We start from the raw sequence: 20,430 nt of genomic DNA on the forward strand, positions 1-20,430 counted from the left end.
TTTTAAATCAGCTAGAAGAGGCAAAGTTCTGTTCAGCTGTAAAAATAAAATATTATCAGACACCAACTTTTGACCTATCATGACTCCATCAGGGCTGAACTACTCAAGTTGACTCAGCAGCCATTCATACTCTAAGACCTGAATCAGCCACAGTGGCTCCCATACCAGGATACAGCTAAGGATCCCATTCAGCCTCAGTTCTGGAAGATGGTGTACACAGGCTTTTGCAACTTCCTTCCAGGACCCGCCTACAGTATATTCAGAGTCTCCAGCATCTCCAAGAAGGGGAATCCTTAAGTGGCCATTCTCAGATGTGTTTTAAGTACTGTGGAGTCTAAGAAAAGCCAGGAAAATCTAGAGCTATCTGTCTGAAGCTGACAAGGGATATTGTCTATACGTGTACACACCACACCTTTAAAGACTTGGTACTTCTCATTTTTATTCTATAACAGAAAAAGCTAGTGACAGACTAACCTATCAGAAGGTCAGATTTCCTAGTTTTTGTTATATGGGGTGTGCACAATAATGGATTTTAAACATATTTTAGGTTTAGAATATAATTAGTCATTGTTTCCTCTAGATAATAAAAAAAATGCTTAATGTACATTTATGTGCCAGCCTTTTTTTCAGCTTTTCATCTGCAGATAATTAAATATAATTGCTGCTGCAATACAATATAATACTACTGTTTGTTTCTTTCCTGGAACTACCTGTCCTTTGCAGGAACACTGCCATCAAAATGGAGCAAACCAGACTGTTAAGCATTAGCCCTAAGTTAAGTGGTAACATGATCTATTTAGTAGCACACTTATCAAGTCAGTTCTACTGCTGTTTATTTAAATAGAAATTGAAATATTAGCTGTTCAACAAACTCCAGGCATTCTATGCAGGAAATTGAGAGGACTCTAGACGTTCCTATAATGAGAGAATTTTTGACAAGTCCTCCCTAAACAGTTAGTTATTCTGAAATACAGTAACATCTCTAATAGTCGAGAAAAAAAACATAACAAAGCTGCAAGAAGAAAAATGTAGTCAGGATAGACACAGTGCAGACAAACTGGTAAGCATCATTACTTGAATGTAACAAAGTCCTCAGGGCCTGCATAACAGACTAAATGAAAGGATACTATGTAGAAAATAATAAAATAGTCAAATGGTTTCCTGATAGCACACACTGTTTGCTAAAAATTTGTTTTAAAACAGTTTTACATTAAACCTTTTAAATCATAGAAGAAAGGAATAGACATCTACCTGCAATCTCGCACTTCTCACACTCTCTAGGGCAGCAGAATTACTAATCAACAAATACTTCAGATACAGCAGCCAAGCAGATTTTGCCATGTAGCTTTCCAAGCACTTAAAAAATTCTCTGTAAGACCTGCCTTTACTACCTGCATTTGTCTTTCTTTATATATATTTTAAATGTTGTGACTTGAGATTATAGAGCTAACAGATAATTTTGTATTCCACTGTTGCCACCTGTCAGTGAGTATTTCCTGAGGGTAGTGCCACTGTACCCAGAGCTTCACACATCAGCATAAAGGGTTGAGTTTTCATTTTAAGCTAGCTGCCTCTGAATGTTCAACCATAAAGGTTTTGATTTGCTGACAGGCGTGTTCAAATGCAGGAAAACCAATGGAGGAGTCAAGCAATGTTATCTAAATAAACTAAAATCATTATGCCTAATCAAAGTTACCACATAGCTAGTTTTGGTCAATTAATATGGCATAAATAGCATGTTCTACCGCAACATAAACTTCAGAACTGACCCTGTAAGGTTTTAGTGAACAGAACAGCCCAAAAATATTAGAATTATCTGTTTACTTGAGCAAAGACCTTGAATCTTACCTCTCATTCCTGGCAACATTAAAAATAAAAAAATCCCACTACAAAGAAAGAGCTACATTCTTTATGTAATTTTTCTTGTGCCTGAGTGTAAGTATTAAGTATAAAGCACACATTATGCTGGTGTCTTGTTTATGACTAAACAGTATTGTCCAACTTCTTCTTTTTATTGGAAACTTATTACTCTATTGAACACATTTTAATTTTTAATAGATGATTCACTTGCTTGATACTAAATGGAACAAATGTCTTAGTAACGTAATCAAAAATATGCAGACGTGTTTCCAAAATTAATTTTGATATTTCCTGTCACTGAACTTGTCTCATCAGAGCATAATAGTAATTTATAGTTCAGCTCTGATTTCACCACATAAGAACTTACGGGAACATTTGAAGTTGTGCATGTTCAAGAATTTTTTGTTGTTCTGAACGGCTACACAGCCAGTTAGATTCAAATTCCTATTATCTGCCCTTTAAGTCAGACAGAAACTGGATTCAGAAATTCTGAAGAACAACAGTTGAAATTGCAATGTATACAGTTACAGCTTCTTTCTTACAAAAATATGCAAGTCTCAGAAATCACAATTAAACTTTTTCTTGCCATTTAAATTGCTTTCTTACTACTTAAAACGTATATCTTGATCTTTTTAAGTAATTAGGCAATCAGTAAAAAAAGAATTTGGGCTATTACAATTATTGTTCAAGGCTTAATTTATATACGCACTGCAGGGGCTATACTGAATGCTTATTTTATAGAAGTCCTCTTCCTCCTGTTCACAGAACATTTTTCAGCAAATAAGCAGTTACACAAAAATGTTAACAAACAGCAGTATTTTTGGAACTGCCGAAGAAATTAACAGCAATAAAAATTGCTTTGGACAAGAAAGGACAAATAGGCCAAACCAAATAATTATTCTTGCAGCTTTCTTTAACCACTCACTCCATTTTATATGCAGTTTCCGATCTCTCATATTAAATCTGATCATATATATTTAATTCCATTCTTAAAAATTTCAGTAGACAACTTCAGTGCTAACCTACAACTGCCCTGTCAGAAAATCTTTGATGTCACAGCATAATAGCTCCTGAAAGAACAGCACTAATACTTAATGTAACATGAAACCAGGGCCCTGCAGTGGGGCTGTCTGCTGTCAGGAACAAACAGTTTCACTGCTGTTCCCCAGAAGTGACAAGATTGAGAACTAACAGGGCAGCACCTCTTCAGTACTACAGGAGACCTGTGCACCAGAGTCACCAGCAAATCCAATTTCATCATTTGACATATATCAGCATTACTAAAAAAAAGAAAAAAAAAATTGAATAAAAATGCCCAGCATTGCAGCCATAGTTCAGCTGAAATATGGTCTTCATCTGTTGTAAATTCAGCTGTTCTGATATGCAGATGAATTAAACCCATGCTGCAAATGATAAAACAGGAGTCTGGGCTTATGTGGAATTTCTTTAAATTTCATGCCTGTAAATAAAGATATTTGTGTTGCCTGATGCATTCTAAATTCTTTTCCAGACTTTATTATTTTGCTTGCTATGACCCTTGGGTCTCTTCTGTTTTGAGTTGAAATTTTGAGATTAAAAGTATTGCTAGATGGCCTTCAGCAGAAAACATAAGAGAACTTTCTCTGTTACTAACACAGATGATTACAGACCTGCCTGTGAACTCATTATCAGATTTTAACTAATGAAAAGCATTGCATCTGACAGAGAGCAACAGAAAGATTGTATCCTAAAATCTTACATGGGCCCTGCTCTGAATGGTAGCCAGTGTCACTTGCTCAGCATCCCTTTCAATGGAACTATAGGCTCTCACAAGAGGTATAAGATACAGAATCAAGCTCCATATGTCTCCACTTTGCGTTCCATATTTCTACCTCTTTCAAAACACTTTTAAGATTTGTATGTAACTTTGCTTTAGGTCAAAATATATTATTATACATGAGAGTACCAAGCTCCCAGGAAATCAGCTCCATTGCTGGATTTATTTTGTCTCTTGGAAAGCTGACTAGTCCATTTTATAAACTAGCAATAGCTGTATTTTTTAAAGTTTATAAAACCTGGCCTCTGGCTAACTTGTAAACATAGGATATATTATCCTTTTGTTTGTAAAGCTTAATCCTACAACTGTCAAGCTGAATAAACCTTTAGAATAATAGTAAAAATACAAAAAAAAAAAGTCATCATTAACAGAAAACTGAACTCAGATTAAGATAAAAATGTCAGTGGCACAATTTTCAATGTATTTGGTAGTACACATACAACTGGGAACATTCTTACCATTCAAATTTCTCAAAAGCACTCCAGCTGTCTAATTTGAAAAGTCATTAAGTGATAACTGTGTTTTAAAAGTATCTATGCTTCAAAATCTTCCTTCAATGAATCTCTGGTAGCTGGCAAAAAAAAAATTTGTAGTGTTTTAATCGTGCAGGACCTCATTGACACTGAATTGGAAATGAAAGCCTTCTCACAGATTCAGAGCACATGTCCATACAGCAGCATTAAAAACTCCCTGCTCATATATTTGCAACTCTTCAATTTGTTCCCAGAACATACTTAAATATGATACCCATCCTGCAAACACTGAGTTAGAGACATTCTTTACACCTTGTAGTCTAAGCAGATTACACAAGAGGAAAGAAGGCTACTGTGAGCAAAGTAACATTTGTAATCACAGTTCGTGGCAGTGTCAAAACAGTAGATAATGCCAAGTTCTCCTACCTCCTCACTCAGTGCCCTACGTACTGGCGCCCACCACTGCTTGAGCCACATGAGAAGCATGCACTGTTCCTCTCCCTATGAGTGTGACTAGAATTGTTTAAGAAGCCACTGCTCTCCCTGCCAGAACTTATTGTCCCTCCACTTAGACATTACATGGTTTCAGCTGTGGTTTCAACTAACTCCCTTTGCCATACAGTGACATTACATTTGAAACATTCACACAGTCATTTACTGCACCTCAGCTGAGAGGCAGGAAAGAAGAGCCAAACATATGATTTCTCCTGTCTCTCCAGCTTGACGTGCAACAACATGCCCGTCTACACTCTAATCTAGGCTATATGTATGCTTAACCTCAGCTATTTTAAAGATGGAACATACAAAGAAAGACAAATGGTCATGATTTAAGTTGGCACTTAAGTGTACCCCTATTCCATCTTAGTGGGAGCAAGCAGAAACTCTTACAGAGACAATGAAATTATCTCTCCTCACTGGTATGAAAAGACCAAGGTTTGTTCCTGCTGAGGAGAAACTGTATCCATTACCTTTGCCTTAGATATCTAGGATTTTCAGGTTTTTCTTTTTTTTTTTTCTTTAATTCAGTTTGTTCTGTTGATATTTTCTGAAGCTTGGTTATGAATTTAGAGAGAATGATAGACAAATATGATGATAAAACAAATTAAAAATATAATTGTAAATAAACACACTATAACAGAAAAAGATTCTCTGGCTTCTGCAACTCTAACACTGTTGGACCAGTGCCAAGATCATGCTTTGTAGCAAAACAGGTAAGAGAAGGAAGAAAACAATTAGAACCATTACCTTACACGGCTAAGACACTTTGAGTGAAGACCAAATATCTGACAGAACCGCCTAGAGATCTCAGTACAGACAAAGCCCACTGCTAATTATTGCCTGAAGGACATTATTTCAGAAGCAGGGAAAAAGGCTGGTAGAAAGAAGAGAAAACTTGGAAACAGAAAAAATCATTATAAACAAATATAACTTTTCTTGAGAACTTGATACACAAATTTTAGACAGACATTATTAATTTCAGCAGAAAAAGAACATAGTTCTAAACAAAGACTAAAAAACTGGGTTAAAAGTTGGTCTCCTGATCAAAAATCTTGGCAATTTCATATTAGGCATAAGTTGATTATAAAGAACATATTTATTTAGCATCAGTAATTATGTAAAATGAGCCATTCCCTCTAGAGATTATCCATAGCCTTCTAGACAAAACAAGTCCCAGAAGTTTTTAATCCAACCATGTTGTGGGCTGACCATTAAACAAAGACTCAGGTCAGTAGAGAAATTCATAGGCCAAAAAATATATAAACCACCACTAGTGAATAAGGATCGAGTCCTCCAAAGTGCTAAGCACATTGGGTCCAATCCAACAAAGTACTTAACTACATGCTGAATTTTAAGTACATACATAGTCCCATTCACGCTGAGATTATTCATGGGCTTTAAAGCTCAGCTTATGCTTATATAGTCTGTTGAACTAGTACCAGAGCACTCGGTATCTTCCAGGACCTGAACTCTGAGTCTTATCAGCTGGATCTGAAAGAGCTGAAGCAAGCAAATTTTCTAACTGCCTTAGCCAATGCTTAGGCCAACTCCGATCTTCATTCTAGAGATGTGAACCATTCAGAAATTACAAGTTCAGATTACCCTTCTTTCACAGCTACAAGTAGAAGAACAAAGGCTCAGCAGCCATTCCTGTGGGCCACTGTAGCTTCTCCTTTTGGCCTGGGTGTCAAAGACTTTCCCTTCAGCCTAGAAAAAGGACCAAAGTCCATTCAGCTCCTCTGGCTGAGAAAAAAAAACATGTGCTGCCGAGTTCAGCTGTAAGAATCATCATTGCCTGTATTATTGGGAATAAATGCCAACTATCCGATTGCTATTTATTTTAATATAAAAATTGTGATAAGAGGTAAACTGCTCTTCACACATCTGATTACATTCATTACGGCTGCAACACCAAAGAACAGGCAGCCTGTGGCTGTCAATGACTTCTGGCAAGAGAGACTCTCTTATCCAGAGATCGCCTTTACCACAGCTCCAGAATGCACCACAGGGAGACCAAGGCCTACGCGTGACCTCTGACAACTGATGTGACATCGACTGTGCTTTCACACAAGCAAAATATCAGAAGAGCAAAATGCAAATAAAGTAATTTCTCACATCAAACAAGTAATGGCTAATATTAAACAGCCTTTTATCTGTGTGCAGAAGGGGTTGTTTGTTTTACGTTATGCCTTTTTTTTTATTTCAAGCCCCTATTCATTTGCAAAAAAATGATATACCAAATATTTTTAAACAGAATTAAAGGCATTTTGTTAGAATTTGAATTTTAAAAAAGCTTACTAAGATACTGACACATTAATCGAGTGAGAATTTGCACAGAGAAACTCAGAGGGAATAGAAAGAACCACGTGCACCTTCACATCTAGAATGAGAGTTGAAACAAATTGTGAAAGACTATTTTTTGTAGAGGCTGCTGTGCCTCATTTGGCCAACTATAATACGTTGTGACACAGACATGAAATAATGAACATTCATAACCAGTAATAGAGTGACCCTAGAACCATCAGACAGTTGACTGCCATGAAGTAGCAGCTTTAACGAGACAGAACATTGTTATGGGAAATCCTGGCCTGCAGCAATCACCAACAGAAAGGGCCGACATACACTGTGGCATATTTTCACATGCTCAAGAATTCTAAATCAAACCACAGTAATGGAAGACCCTACTAACCTCGGACACTCGTAGGAGAGACATCTCCTATATGGACGATTTCCTGGAAGTTTCAGTGGCTCAATCCCTCTCATGATAAAGCTTTATATTTCTTGTATTTTTGGACTGGCTCCATGTTTGTTACTTCTACAACAGAACTAGCATGCCAACCTGCCTCTAAGTTATTAAAACATGCTGCAGTGGGCCCTGTCCTGCATAACATACACAAATGGAAGACGGTACGCCATGGTCTAGTTCTTCTAAAAGAACTGTCTATCACAGGAAGTCCATAAAAACCTCTCACTAAAAGAGCAAGAACTGCACACCTTTCCAGAAAGCTGAGATTATAGGAAAATCATTTTTCCCTTTTATATAACACAACACTTCCAGTTATACATCCCAGTTACCAACAGCTGTTCCATCATTACTCCCACTCTAAGCTCAATTAATATCCCATTTGATTGTGAGTGACAGAAAGGCTGATTTTGATATCTCATCCTCAGTTTCTTGGAAAGTGGAAGAGTATAGGTGAAGGAGAACAGTCATTAACCATGCCTTGAAAGGCTTCATCCTCTAATGCTGATCTGCCCACACACATCCTAGGGGTTTTTTTTGGTCTCTTTTCATGCTATCCCCTTTCTTCCTTTTCTCCCTCTCTCGTTTCCTCTCATTGAGGTATCCTCCCTCCCTTCCCATTCACAGAAACAGACTACTTCAAGTTCTAAAGCACCTATTTCATTTCTGCTTTGCTTTTAGCTAGTCTCAAACCTTCATCACTAACAAGATCAAAAAGACATAAAATACAATTTCATTTCACATACAACATTCAGACCTCAAATTGGCGTGCGAGTGTATTAGGATTACTAATTTATATTGATCATTCAGAATCCATAAAGCCTTTCAACAATATTTCCTATCAATCAGTTGTTAGGAGGATCAGTAAAACACAAAACTGTTTAAGATTCATGCTAAGTATTCACAGGCTATTATATATAAATAATATATATGTACACATACAAGATTTGCCAAAAAATAGAAAAATTCCCAAACTCATCCACTTAAACATTCCCCAAACCTTCCCCACTTTTTCTCAGACAGTAAAGACAGATAACTTAGATAACTTATTCCCTAAAGCGTTTGCTGTGAGCAACAGAAAAAGAATATAGCCTTCAGTCTTGAATACAGTAAGCACTAAAGGGGACTTTTTTGATCGCTGCATATTATCTTCTTAAAAAGACACCATGACACCATCTACAGTTTTAATAACTTAAATGTATCAAGTTATTACAAAATACTGTCTGACTACAGATATTCTCTACGCATGTTCAACAGCAATAAGGGCATTACAACTGCTATTCAGTTCAACACATGCACTCTTCCATCTTTGTCCTTTCGTATCCCTTCCCCTCCTCTTCCTCTCCCTTTGTTTTTTCATCCCTTCTTTTCTTCCACACACTTTCAAGAAGGCCCAATTCAGCACAGTGTGGCATCAGCAGAGCCCAGCAACAGCTGCTGTTCCAGCTACAACAGTGAATGGGTTTAAAAATAAAAAAAGAAGGGACAGCTTTAAAGTTTTGGGAGAGCTGTTTAAATTGAATATGCACTAACTCTACTGAGGATTTGAACTTCAGTTATACTCAATAGGGGTGCTTCATTACCTGCTTGTGGGAATGCCACTTCTCTGTGATGAGGTCACAGCCTCCTGGCGATAAATTCCATAACTGCTGTTTAGCCCGGTCAGCTGAAAACAAACTAGCAGACGCCATGCTGATTTGCACCTAGTTACTATCAATAATAAAGAGACAACATGTGAAAGACAGGAAGTATCATGTGGGAGCAATGCTTAGACAGCGTGCGGGGGAACAAACATCCACCTTCTTTATCTAATCATCCCATGCTGAACTACTGAAAGTCTTCCACAATAGGAACGCAGTAATCAAAACCAACTCTGAGCTGGATTTGTGTCTTACTGGTTTATTTGTTACCCTAGGCACTTCTGTGCCACTTTGACTGAGGAAAAAAAATCCATCAGAAGAGAATCAGAAACATTTTATGTCTTCAAGTCTGCACTTCTATAAGAAATCGCCCTTACATACAATTCAGCAAAACAATTTCCTCCTATTCCTTTCGGTCATGTTACGCAATATTTTCACCTCATGAAAAATGGAATTCAACCTGTCCAATGGAGGATTTCATTAATTAGAAACTCCAGCTAACCATCAGTAATTAGTTTAGGTCCCTCAGCTACCTTCTCTTTTCCCAGCCACATTTTATCTTTCCCTGAAAAGACTATATATAATACTGCATTCAAGACTTTTCACTTTTAAGCTACCATCTTCATCTTGACTTTGGCTAATCGGATCCATCGCAAAGTGTTGTGCACTGGTGTTTTCAAAACAACTGTTTTGTGGACACACCCATTCATCCAAAAAAATGCAGGGCAGCATACCTGCACTAAAATTTACACCAGTGTACGACCACTATGGTGAATAATTAGACTTTTTGTTGCAGTCTTAAAATAAACATTACAGATTCAATCGTTCTTGTTTAGAAGCAATGGTGAAGATTAAAACAGTAAAGAAAGTTTTCACCAACTATGGAAAAAAAAAAAGACACACAAGGAAAGGCTGCATACACAAGAAGGAAAGAAAAGAAAAAAAACATTTTTTACTTTCACTAAAGCTGAGGGAAGATCTGCGAAGCAGGGGACAAAGGCTCACTGAACTGCTTGAATACTCTGTAGACATGGTCCCTTGAAGTCTAGGTTGAGAGTTGCAGGTGAGCATAGAGACACACCTGAAGTGTCTCCACCATGCCCATATGAGTTTGCATATGGAGGCAGCAAAGAATGAAAAGTTAGAGGAACAGTTGCACCTACTGGAGGCTACCTGAACCCTGCTGTCCCTCAGGAGCACCACTCACACAGTGCAGAAGCCTGACGACATGATAACATATAAGCTAACATATCCCCAGCCTGTCTAAGTCATTCTTGAAGAATAAAGGGAGCCTGTGATTTATTTACCTATAGCAACAATACAACTTTGAAGTAGACAGGCAAATAGCATCTGTTCTTCAATTCCAAAGTAGTTAGATGCCAGAATGGTCAATATTGGCACACACTTCCACCGTAAGGCAGCAAACTAATTGCCCTCTCAGCACTTTGAATCTAGGCAGATCTTCTAGCGTAGGAATGTTCCTTTTTTCTCTGGCAGCTATGCTGACAGATTTGTAACTTGGGATATTCTAAGAGTGATCAAAATACATAAAATACCACTAAGAAGAGTAGTACAAAAGATCTGTTGTACTACTGAAATGAGAATGTTTTATCTTATGCCTTTTTCTAGAACATCAGGTGTCATTACCTTTCTCTCTTGATCTCTTCTGTTTCGCATTTTTCCATCTCACTACACTTCCATAAACTTAGTCCTCACAGCCTGTGTAGCCATCATGCCATACCAACACCAGTTAACTACCATCTAGCTTGTGAAATCAAGATGGAAAACTGACCATATCTAACTTGATTTGAAGTAAAATAAAATATTCCAGTTACTGTCAAAGAGAAATACCACAGGTACCATAATTTCTATGTAGAAAGAGCAGGTAGTATAATGGGAACCAGTTAGTATAATGGGTTGCCAGTAGAAGGCAACCAGAAAGAATGAAAGGGTTTTTCTAGGGTTTTCTGTCTTTGATCTTTTGGACAAACAATGGGAACAGATATAGGTAGCATGCATGTAAGCCAGAGGTGAATACAAACCTATAGGCACTCCCATAACAAAAACACTACCAAAATTATGTTGAAACATATCTACTCATGTACATACAAAAATTTCATGTGCACATCTATATATACTTGCACTAAAGGTTAAATAAAGTATATTCTTATTGTACTAGCCTACATCAATTCCTTAGCAGAAGAAAAATATGAAAACATCATCAAGAAAATAATCTGCCCTCAGCAGATCAGGTGTGACTGAAAGACAAAAAAGAAAATGCACAGCCTCCACAGTTACAGGAAGTCAGCAGTCAGAACCCCCGCATGCAGCACGCACCATACCAGAAGACCCACTGGAAGAATAGAGAGACAGCTGATCCAATACGTAGTTTACATGAGATGAATTCCTGTTAATGTCATCCTAAATCCATAAGCTGAAACCAAGTTATTTTCTACAGCAAATCCAATGCAAACAGGGCCTTTATGTGCAACCTCCCTTACAGCACAGCCACAGAAAGGTCCTTCCATTGAATCCAGAAGTAACTGCCTAAGGAATGCACTTGTGACTAGAACAAAATGGCACGCTTCCATGTAATTAAATAGAGTTACACTGGCTTATGCCAGCTGAGAATCTGTCAAATATCAAATTATATCAAAATATTCTTCTGCGATAGCTCAACACCACATGTAGCAAACTTTTCAAAATGCTCATTCTAATAATAATAAGCCAGTCAGGCCTATGGCACCCCTTTTACCTAGGAAGCTCCCAAAATGTGATCCATTGCCTAGGGCCACCTATTGCTTCAATAGCTGGATTTAGCACTTGTGAGGTAAAATGCTGCAAATGTCCTCAGCGCACTGCTCTACTGCATTGGGGAAAGGAAGTGAGGATTAACTGAGCCACTTAAAACTGCAAGAAGAATGTAGATGGGCTACTACATCCTATCTTATCTGGAATTAGGCCATGACATTGAGGTTAACCCCCCTACTTGCTCAAAAATACCATGGGTTTTTACCAACCACAAATGGTCACAAACTCAGTTTAACAAGCCCATCCACAACAATAATACAGATGTAAAAAGCATGCAGAACAGTCTCTGAAACTGTGATATCCTAGCTCAAAGTACTCACATATTCATACACCAATTGTAATCTAAAACTGGACAAAATTAAGTGAGATTACAAGATTGCCATAATACAATACTTTCAGAGTACAAACATCTGTTTAAATATGAAGGCTTCCTAAAAGCTTTACCTCAGTAGTTCTGGAGCATTAATGGACAGAACCTCTGTAGAACAAGTATGTATGAGTAAGGAGGAAATATGCAGCACTCGCAGCCTCCTCCGCACTGGGACACTGACCAATACAGTTCATGAAGTAAACAATTCAACAGCAGCCCTTCCAGAACAGCTCCTCACCAGAGTGACCTACTCAGGAATTAAAGTCACATTTATTCCAAAAAAAGAGTATCCAAATAGGGAGCACCCTGCAGGATTTTATGTGATTTTTCCCTGGCCAGCAGGCCCTTGGAGCAATGTGTTAATTCTCCTTCTGCTTCGTAACAGTTAGTGGAAATTAGTAAATACATATTGTTACATTAAAAATATTATGTTCCAGCACATGCATTTAATTTGCCGTAAAGTAGGGTATGTAAGAAATCACACCATTTTCAATAAATCTAGAAAGATATTAGCATTTTTGTTTCTATTAGAAAATATTTCCAGCAAGTAGTAAAATTTCAGTGGTATATGGAAGGGGTCTTACAGAAATAGACAAAAAAATACAACTATAAACAAGCCATCATTCTGGTAAGAGGAAATACAAACAACCAGAATAAAAATAGTTGACGCACAAAAGCCATAATGAGGGGGTTGCTCAAAAAATAACTTCTACTTTGAATGGTTTGGATGAAATACAAATTATCCACAGAAAAGTGTGGACTGGCATAAATGTTTGTACAAAATTATAAGTATATTTCTAGAAGTATGCAAGAGACAACCGCCTGCATGCTGCTCAAGGTCCCAACAACGCTCTGCGTAAGTGCTAGTGCACAGAGTCCAAACCACTGCATTTTAATTACTATGCAGCCTCAGATATATTGCCTTTGATATGGAAATGTTCTTGTTCTCTCATCTTCACATACAGTCTCATGCACAGAAATCTTTATCTGATTCATAAAAAATAAACTAGAATCCAATCTCAACACCTGACCTCAGTGCTTAGAAGTTTTTTACTAAGCATGGTGTCACTATAAAAAGAATGGGTAATACTGGTGTAAAGTTAGATATTTGGAGCAATGATATGAAGGATTTGCAGTTAGGAATCAAATCAATACTGCACTTCTGAGGTTTTAGAGTTTTCTGTTGCCTTATGTCAGTCTACCAGTGACTGGAGAACAATTGACTGTACACCTTTCTGTCTAGCTCAAGAAGAAAGAAAAAATATTTAAGTGACATCCTGTCTTACCACCGATAGAAAAGATGCAACTTAGGCACTCGCTGTATGAAACGGGTTCTGAAATCTAATAAATCACTAACATCAAACTTTCCAGCCTTTTTTTTTTTTTTCTAATTTGTACGTAACATTTTTGTGCATATTTGAAAGGTACGCACTACAAAGTTCACACAAGAAGAAGCAAAATGTTTCCCAAGCTTTACTTTATCAAACAGGCAAAATAAGCATGAAGAATACTTGAAACACAAACGCAGTACTTTGTTATATCTTACACTAATATGCTACCTATAAGAAGGCTAAAAAACTGTGTTTTGATGAATTCTACCAGTTACTAAAATACATTAAATTTTCAGACCAGTTTAGATAATTCTCCTAGCTCTATAGAATTACATTCTCTTTTTATAAAGCATATGATCTGGGTAACCTCTATATAAAAGATAATGACCCATCTGTAAATCATTTAGTTGCAGGTTATCTGGTTTTTATCGCTTCTAGTACCTGTCTGTGCCTGATAGGATACCCTTAAACACATGAACTTGATGGAATGTTTTGCCTGACTTCAAAAAAACATCAATTGATAGATTTCTCCTACCATAAACGGATGACTCTGATTAACTTAGTTTACCAATATATATAATTTTTTATTACTCTTTCCAATTCACAAGGCTCAAGAAATATTCAATTAAACTAATGTCCAAGAAATTATTTTCAAACTTCGGATACTGGTTTTTTTCTTAATTTAAGGAGACCAAATAATACACACAAAACTGCTATGAGTATTTTCAAATATACCAGATGAGGAAAGACGTGTCTATATATTGATTCTTGTTTCTTTAAGAGAAAATCCATTTTCAGGTTCCTGTTGTACTAATTGAAAGAGAATTATTTAAAACTTCACTGAATACTTGAATATACGATGGGTATGTGTAGTAGCTTCACCAGTGCCAAAGAACTCTAGACTTTCTGAAAGACAGTAAACTAAAAATTGGCAGGAAATCTCTTACGATGATGTCACAAATATTTGTTGTTGCCACAGAGTAATGTTTTAGAAGAACACCTACTTCTGTGCTGAAAGGGCTCTGGGAACATGTAATTATCCAGTTTTATCACTGTAGAAATCGGCCGCTTTCCAGCAAATACGTCTATCGGCTCTCTTCCTTCTGCGCTGAACTACATCTAAACAAATATACATGTATTTCATATAGATATCACAGCAGCCCAGTAGGCAACCTTACTAATGACAGGATTTTACCATGTTCTGTTGTTTTCACAATATGATGTCATGGCCTGTAATGATACATCAGTAAATACCATGGCAGAATTGTGTCTAAAAAATTCTGAATAGCTCACAGCAAATAAAAGTAAAATCAGTTTCTGTGGTTCGGTAACGAGTCCCCTAAAGTTCCCATTCTTGCTGTTCTACCTAAGGAGAAAATAGAAAACAGTATAAATAAAAATTACACAAGAAGATACTAAAAGAGATGACCAGATATCGGCTTACTAAGGCACGAACTTGAAAAGTGCACCTTTGTGTTTTGCTGTGACTTCACGAATAAGATATACGTGAACGACCAACTACATCATAAAGCAGGACTTCTCACACAGGTTCTGACATCATGCAGAAATGTTTCAAAGCTCTGTCTCTGTGATTTACTATATTAACTGAAATGTTTTAAAAATATGTCGTTGTATCACTTCAGTTGATATAGCTTATATATACACAAACACCTCTATTTACATAACTTTTAAAACATTAGTCATTACACACAACCTCTGCCAAACCAGCTCGCTGATCTTTAAAGTCACACTAAGGAAAAAGAAATATTCCTCACCCCACTGTATGGGGCATAAAGAAAAGCGCTTTGCAGCTTCTCTTTCCTAAGTAATTTTTGTTCCGCAAAATAAAAAAATAAATTGACGGAAGGCTTTTAAGTGTGAGCTATACACTTTTAAGGGGGGAAATCAAACCAAGTGTAAAAGATTAATGGATACGCTTCCTGAAGTGATATCTCCCAAGGTGATTACAGTGTTTAGCAGATACGAGGTCACGACTAAAGACACGTTCTAATGCCCACTGAGAAAAAATATGTTTGGGTTTGCTACCATCGTGCAAAGCTTCGGCCTCTATTACCACAAGATATTCCAAGGCCCCTAAGAACTGCAGACGTACAGGGATAATTTTGACTAAAAATACGATCAAAGATGCAAGAAACACATCCAAAGGGATTTTTTTTTTTTTTTCCCCATAGAGAAACAGAACTTCAGCTGGAAGTGACCACTAACAATTGTTGGCCACATATTAAAAAGCACTGGCTAGGGAACAAGCACTGGCAGTTCCCACTTGTGAACAAAATCAAACTGACAAGTGAAGGCAACTAACTTGGGACACCGGTTATTATTTTCCACGAGTCAGGCGCTAGCGGCCTTACGAGGAAAACTGATGGGGCTCCACTTTGTTTGTCGTCTCGCTTTCCCCAGCGTGTAAACACAGAAGAAGGAGAAAATGGAGCAGTTACCTAAGTTGAGCGGAGGATGAGTACCGAGCAGGGAGAGACAGCCATCTGCCTCGCTCCCTTTATGCTGTGTGTCACACACATGGCACTGGTGTGCACCCTGCGAGCTCGCAGCAAAGGGAACTAAGGTAGGTTTGAAGCAGCCCAGCAAAGTCTCCCAGCACCGCTGAAACAGAGCGCTGAACCGCGCGCGAGAGAAAGAAAACACTGCGTGTAACAGAGGGTGCAAGATCGCAGACCAAAGGGCTTCCTACACTCTCATCGCCGAATGAATTAAAGTTCTAGCGGAGGAGGCCCGAGAAATCAGAGTGCGCGAAACAAGAACTATGACAGGAGAAGAGGAGCCAAGGTCCGTAAGTGCGGGGAGGCGGCGGCAGCCGCGGGGTCCCCGCGGGGGAGCCAGGGCCGCCCCGGCAGCGGAGCCCGGGGCGCACCTTCCCCTCCCCCCGCCAGAGCCGCTCGAACGGGCTTGCAGGCTGCGCTCGGGGCATCGAGTCCAAGTGCGGTGCCTGGGTTGGTTTCCGTATATTCTTTGGCTTTTAATAGCTAGCTGAGGCGGGGGGGAAAGAAAGCATTATTGTTTTCTTTCTTTCCTTCTCTCATTGCCTATTCTAAATTTGACTCCAAAGTTTAAGCAGTTGAATTGGCTAATTCTGAATACAGTCTATTGAGAGACCAGACACAGCAGTATATCCCTGTATAGCAATAGATACAATGTGCTGAATTGGCAGTCTAATTATAAATGTGGCATTTGGACCTCCTTTCAGACCCAGTGCCACCTTACCTTATGAGGGAACTTCAACTACAGCAACTGTTCAAAACAAAATGCCATTACAGGATCAGCTTCACCCAACACTGGAACCAGCCAGAGGATTGTTTTACAAACAGCCTTTCTCACTTAACACAAGAATGTATTATAAGGAAAAGTTATGGATAGTGCAGAGTCTGAAGAAAACGCTATGTAGTTTCTGCCAGGTGTCGAGCCGCTTCAAACTGCGGCATACTCCAAATGACCTCATTATTTTCTTTTAAATGTACTCACTATAAATAGATTATTTCTTAGTTTTACTCGAATGAGCTGCTAGGTACGCTTGCTGTTTATATTCTGAGTGTAGCGTTCATATAGCTGTGTGAGCACAGAAACACGAGAAAGATCCTGGCTCAAAACAAAAACCTGCAATAAGACCTTGCCAAAGAACCGTGATGTGCTGAAAAAAAAGTTTTTCAAAGCGCCTTTTCCAGTGAGATATCTGTATATAATGGCAGGCTACATGGACGTATCTCACTTTCATTCCTATTATTTGCTTTGTGGTATAATGGCTTAATTAAATGAGTGGGCACAAGCACGTCAATAAAACAAGTCAAGTCAAGTCGAAGTCTCAAAACAGGTTTCAAAATTACTCCATTACACGAATACAGAAAGAGAAATTCGTTAATATTTGGACTTTCAAACTCTGTTTGGGGACTGGATGGAACTGTTCTTCTGCCCTCACCATTAGCACTGAAGATGGAAATACCAAAAACGTTAAAATGAGAGTAAAAGACACCAGGAGGAACAAAGTGCCGCTCGCGTGCTGAAGGCTATTTCAATTAGCTTAATAAACATATACCTTATCTACAAACAGCAGGCGAAGATATATTACTTTATCACAGAAAGTTTCACCGTCTATGTTTTTGGGAAACACCCCTAGGACAGAACTAATCTGTCGTCCCCAGGCTCCCACCAGGCTGACTCTCCCTGCAGCACTCCCTCCCCCCCCCTCCCCGCCCCCGCCACTCAGATACAACATTAATTGTCTTTTCACATCGCCACTTTCCCTTCTTCCAGTCCTTTAGAAAGAGCAAAACGCCAGCAAACCCCACGGTGAGCCGGCAGCGAAGCAGAGGCAGCGACCGACCCCATCTGATCGGTGGCTCTGCTTGACCTGCAAGGCCCTGCTTGCGAAGCGGGTTAAGTGCTCGACAGCACTCGGGCAGGGAGCCGGGGAGCTCCCCCGGCGGCGGAGCGGCTCGGCTCTCGATGCACGCGTGGAAGTACCTGCTCGCATCACGCCCCCACGCGTGTCCCCGCGGGCGCTGCCGGTGCGCGCGTTGCACGCGTTGCACGCGCGGGCTCGGCGGCAGCGGCGGTGCCCGCTCCTCCCCGCGGCAGGGCAAGCCGCAGAGGCACACTCATTAGCTCCCACTGATGATTCCTTTCAGGATCATGAATGGAACAATTGTCAAAAACTGCGGGAAAAAAAAACCAAGCCCCGAGACTATTATATACAGACACAGCTTGTGTGCGCGCATGTGACATTTGCAGGCAACCCAGATTTGTTCGTAAACTCTTCAGCGTTATCCGAGATAAAACATTAAATTGCTCATACGGTTAAAGAGGCTTCTTATCCCCAATCAAAAAACAAACCGCTTCCAAGCTAGTGAAAGCCAGGAAAAGAACAAGCTCTCCACCAGACACACCTTGCCTTACTCCTCTCCTACGGCACCGGCTGTAAGCAGCTGCGCCAGCTCGTTGCGACTGCCACTATTTTATTTTAAAAGAAAAATAATAATAATAATAGTAGTAAGCGAAATACTTCCTGAAAAACTTACTTTGCATTTAGTTTAGGCACTATTCTTTTTTTCAGCTCGCAAAGGAAGCCGTTTTGTCCAGGTTAGGTATTGTCTACTTATGGATCAGCTCCTGGCTAAGGGTTTATTTTAATTTATGGCTTATGCATTCTTTTAAGGTCGATTTGCATGACCTCCGGCAAAGAGCTAAGGCAGCAAGAAATCCCAAGTCGAACGTTGCCGCAAAGCGGCACGCATCTCCCCTTCCCCGGGTGTAAACAGAGCTCTCTGATGATGGACCGCTTTCTTCCCCCACCCCCACCCCCCCTCCTCGCGTATCGCAAATTAGGGGGCGATATCAATTTTAAAGTTTTCGGTCTAACTTTCTCCCCGCGCTCCGCCCGGGCAGCTCGGCGGCAGCGCTCGGCACAGCGCCGCGCTGTGGCCGCACCCGGCACCGCCGCTCCCGCAGCTCTCTGTGGCCCCGCTCCGCGGAGGGCGCTCCTTCGGGGCCAACTTGAAAGCTCTTTACCCACCTCAAACTTCACGCAGGATGCAAAAAGAGACGCGAAACTGCCTTCGCCTTTCTCCATCCCGCGTCTTTTGGGGTTATCCGTGAAGAGAAACCCACGCGAGCGCTCGGGAGTAATGACAGCAGCGCTCCGCTCCCCAAGATTGATTTCGGGTTTTATTTTTCCTCTCTTTCTCCCTCTCGTGTTAGTTCCTTGCGTACAGTATCTTCCCAGCACCATGTGTTCGCCTGCCGTGGGTGATCTTAAAATACAACGCTGATCTGTCACTACATTTTAAAATAAACTCTACTCGGGAAGGATGAGAAAGTGTTGTGATTTCAAGGTACTGGCGTCCCTGAACGTCTCGGAAACCTCGGGATTCGAAGAGTCCCGGAAACTCGCACAGGGACGAGCTTGTAACTACTTTTCCCTAAAGAAAAGAAAAACCGCACCACCACCACTCTCGTGGTATAAAAGTAAATAATCGTGCAGGGGGGGAGGCGGAGGAGGGGGGAAGGGGTGAATTCAACAATGTTAAAAGCTAAACAACAGATCTACCTCCGGACTCTGCCGCTTCACTCAATTGCAACTAACAACCCATTAAAGACAGCGCAGGGGGAACCGGATTCTCTCCTGCAAAGCGACATAAATCCAGCGAAAACCCATTAAACCGCCACCACCGCCACCAAGCCCCGCAGCACTACACACCACAGCAAACAACAGGTATACAACACAATAGGGCTTTTTTTCCTGGTTACCTCCTCGGGATCCAGTGTGGCACAAAGCACTGGGAGAGCCTCCTTTTTTTTTTTTTTTGCAACGCGCTTCGGTAATTTTCATTAAAGATTAAAAAAAAAAAAAAAAAAAAAAAACACAAAACGAGGGGAGGAGGTGAAAGAGGAGAGGAATAAATGGTAAAATAAAATAAAATATAAACTAAAATAACATAAAATAAATGAACTAGAGTCTGCTGGTGTTTCTCCGGGCCATGGATGTGCAGGATCCTGATCGTTAGAAGTTTGCGGATGGGTTGCCTGGAGATTTGGTTACAATCAGGTTCATTATTATTTTTTTTTTCCTCCTGAAACAAGTGAAGGCGATGGTTACTGCTGTCAATCTTGGCAATCAATGTGAGCGGCCATGTCGTAAGTATTCAAAGCATTTCCCGTCGTGCAACATCAGAAAGTGAGTGGCCAGGGCATTGATCTGAGGAAGGCAAAAGGAGGCAGGGCTCCCCCGCCCAGACAGCACAGGCAAGATGAGACAACACAGAAGGGGGGGGGGGGGGGTGGGAGGGGAGGGGGAAGAGAGAGAGAGGAGAGAGAGAGAGAGAGAGGGAAAAAGCAACAACTGCGGAGAAGTGATGAGCA

The 20,430-nt window shown here is 39.8% G+C and overlaps 1 protein-coding gene across 6 annotated transcripts in view; it reads right to left on the reverse strand.

Annotated features, from left to right (window-relative positions):
• SOX6 (SRY-box transcription factor 6) overlaps positions 1-19,890 on the reverse strand; it is a 367,281-nt gene extending 347,391 nt beyond the window's left edge. For 2 of the 6 annotated variants that reach the window (XM_054067011.1, XM_054067004.1), the window contains exon 1: positions 19,085-19,359. The gene's annotated coding sequence lies outside the window, so the exon portion shown is untranslated. Of the gene's footprint in view, positions 1-18,036; positions 18,057-18,590; positions 18,808-19,084; positions 19,360-19,818 lie in introns of those variants that run through there. The other 4 variants (XM_054067009.1, XM_054067003.1, XM_054067010.1 and 1 more) reach the window with 3 other exon arrangements.
• Positions 19,891-20,430: the final 540 nt, after the last annotated feature.

This window comes from Cuculus canorus, chromosome 5 (assembly GCF_017976375.1).
Source record: "Cuculus canorus isolate bCucCan1 chromosome 5, bCucCan1.pri, whole genome shotgun sequence".
Classification (NCBI taxonomy): domain Eukaryota; kingdom Metazoa; phylum Chordata; class Aves; order Cuculiformes; family Cuculidae; genus Cuculus; species Cuculus canorus.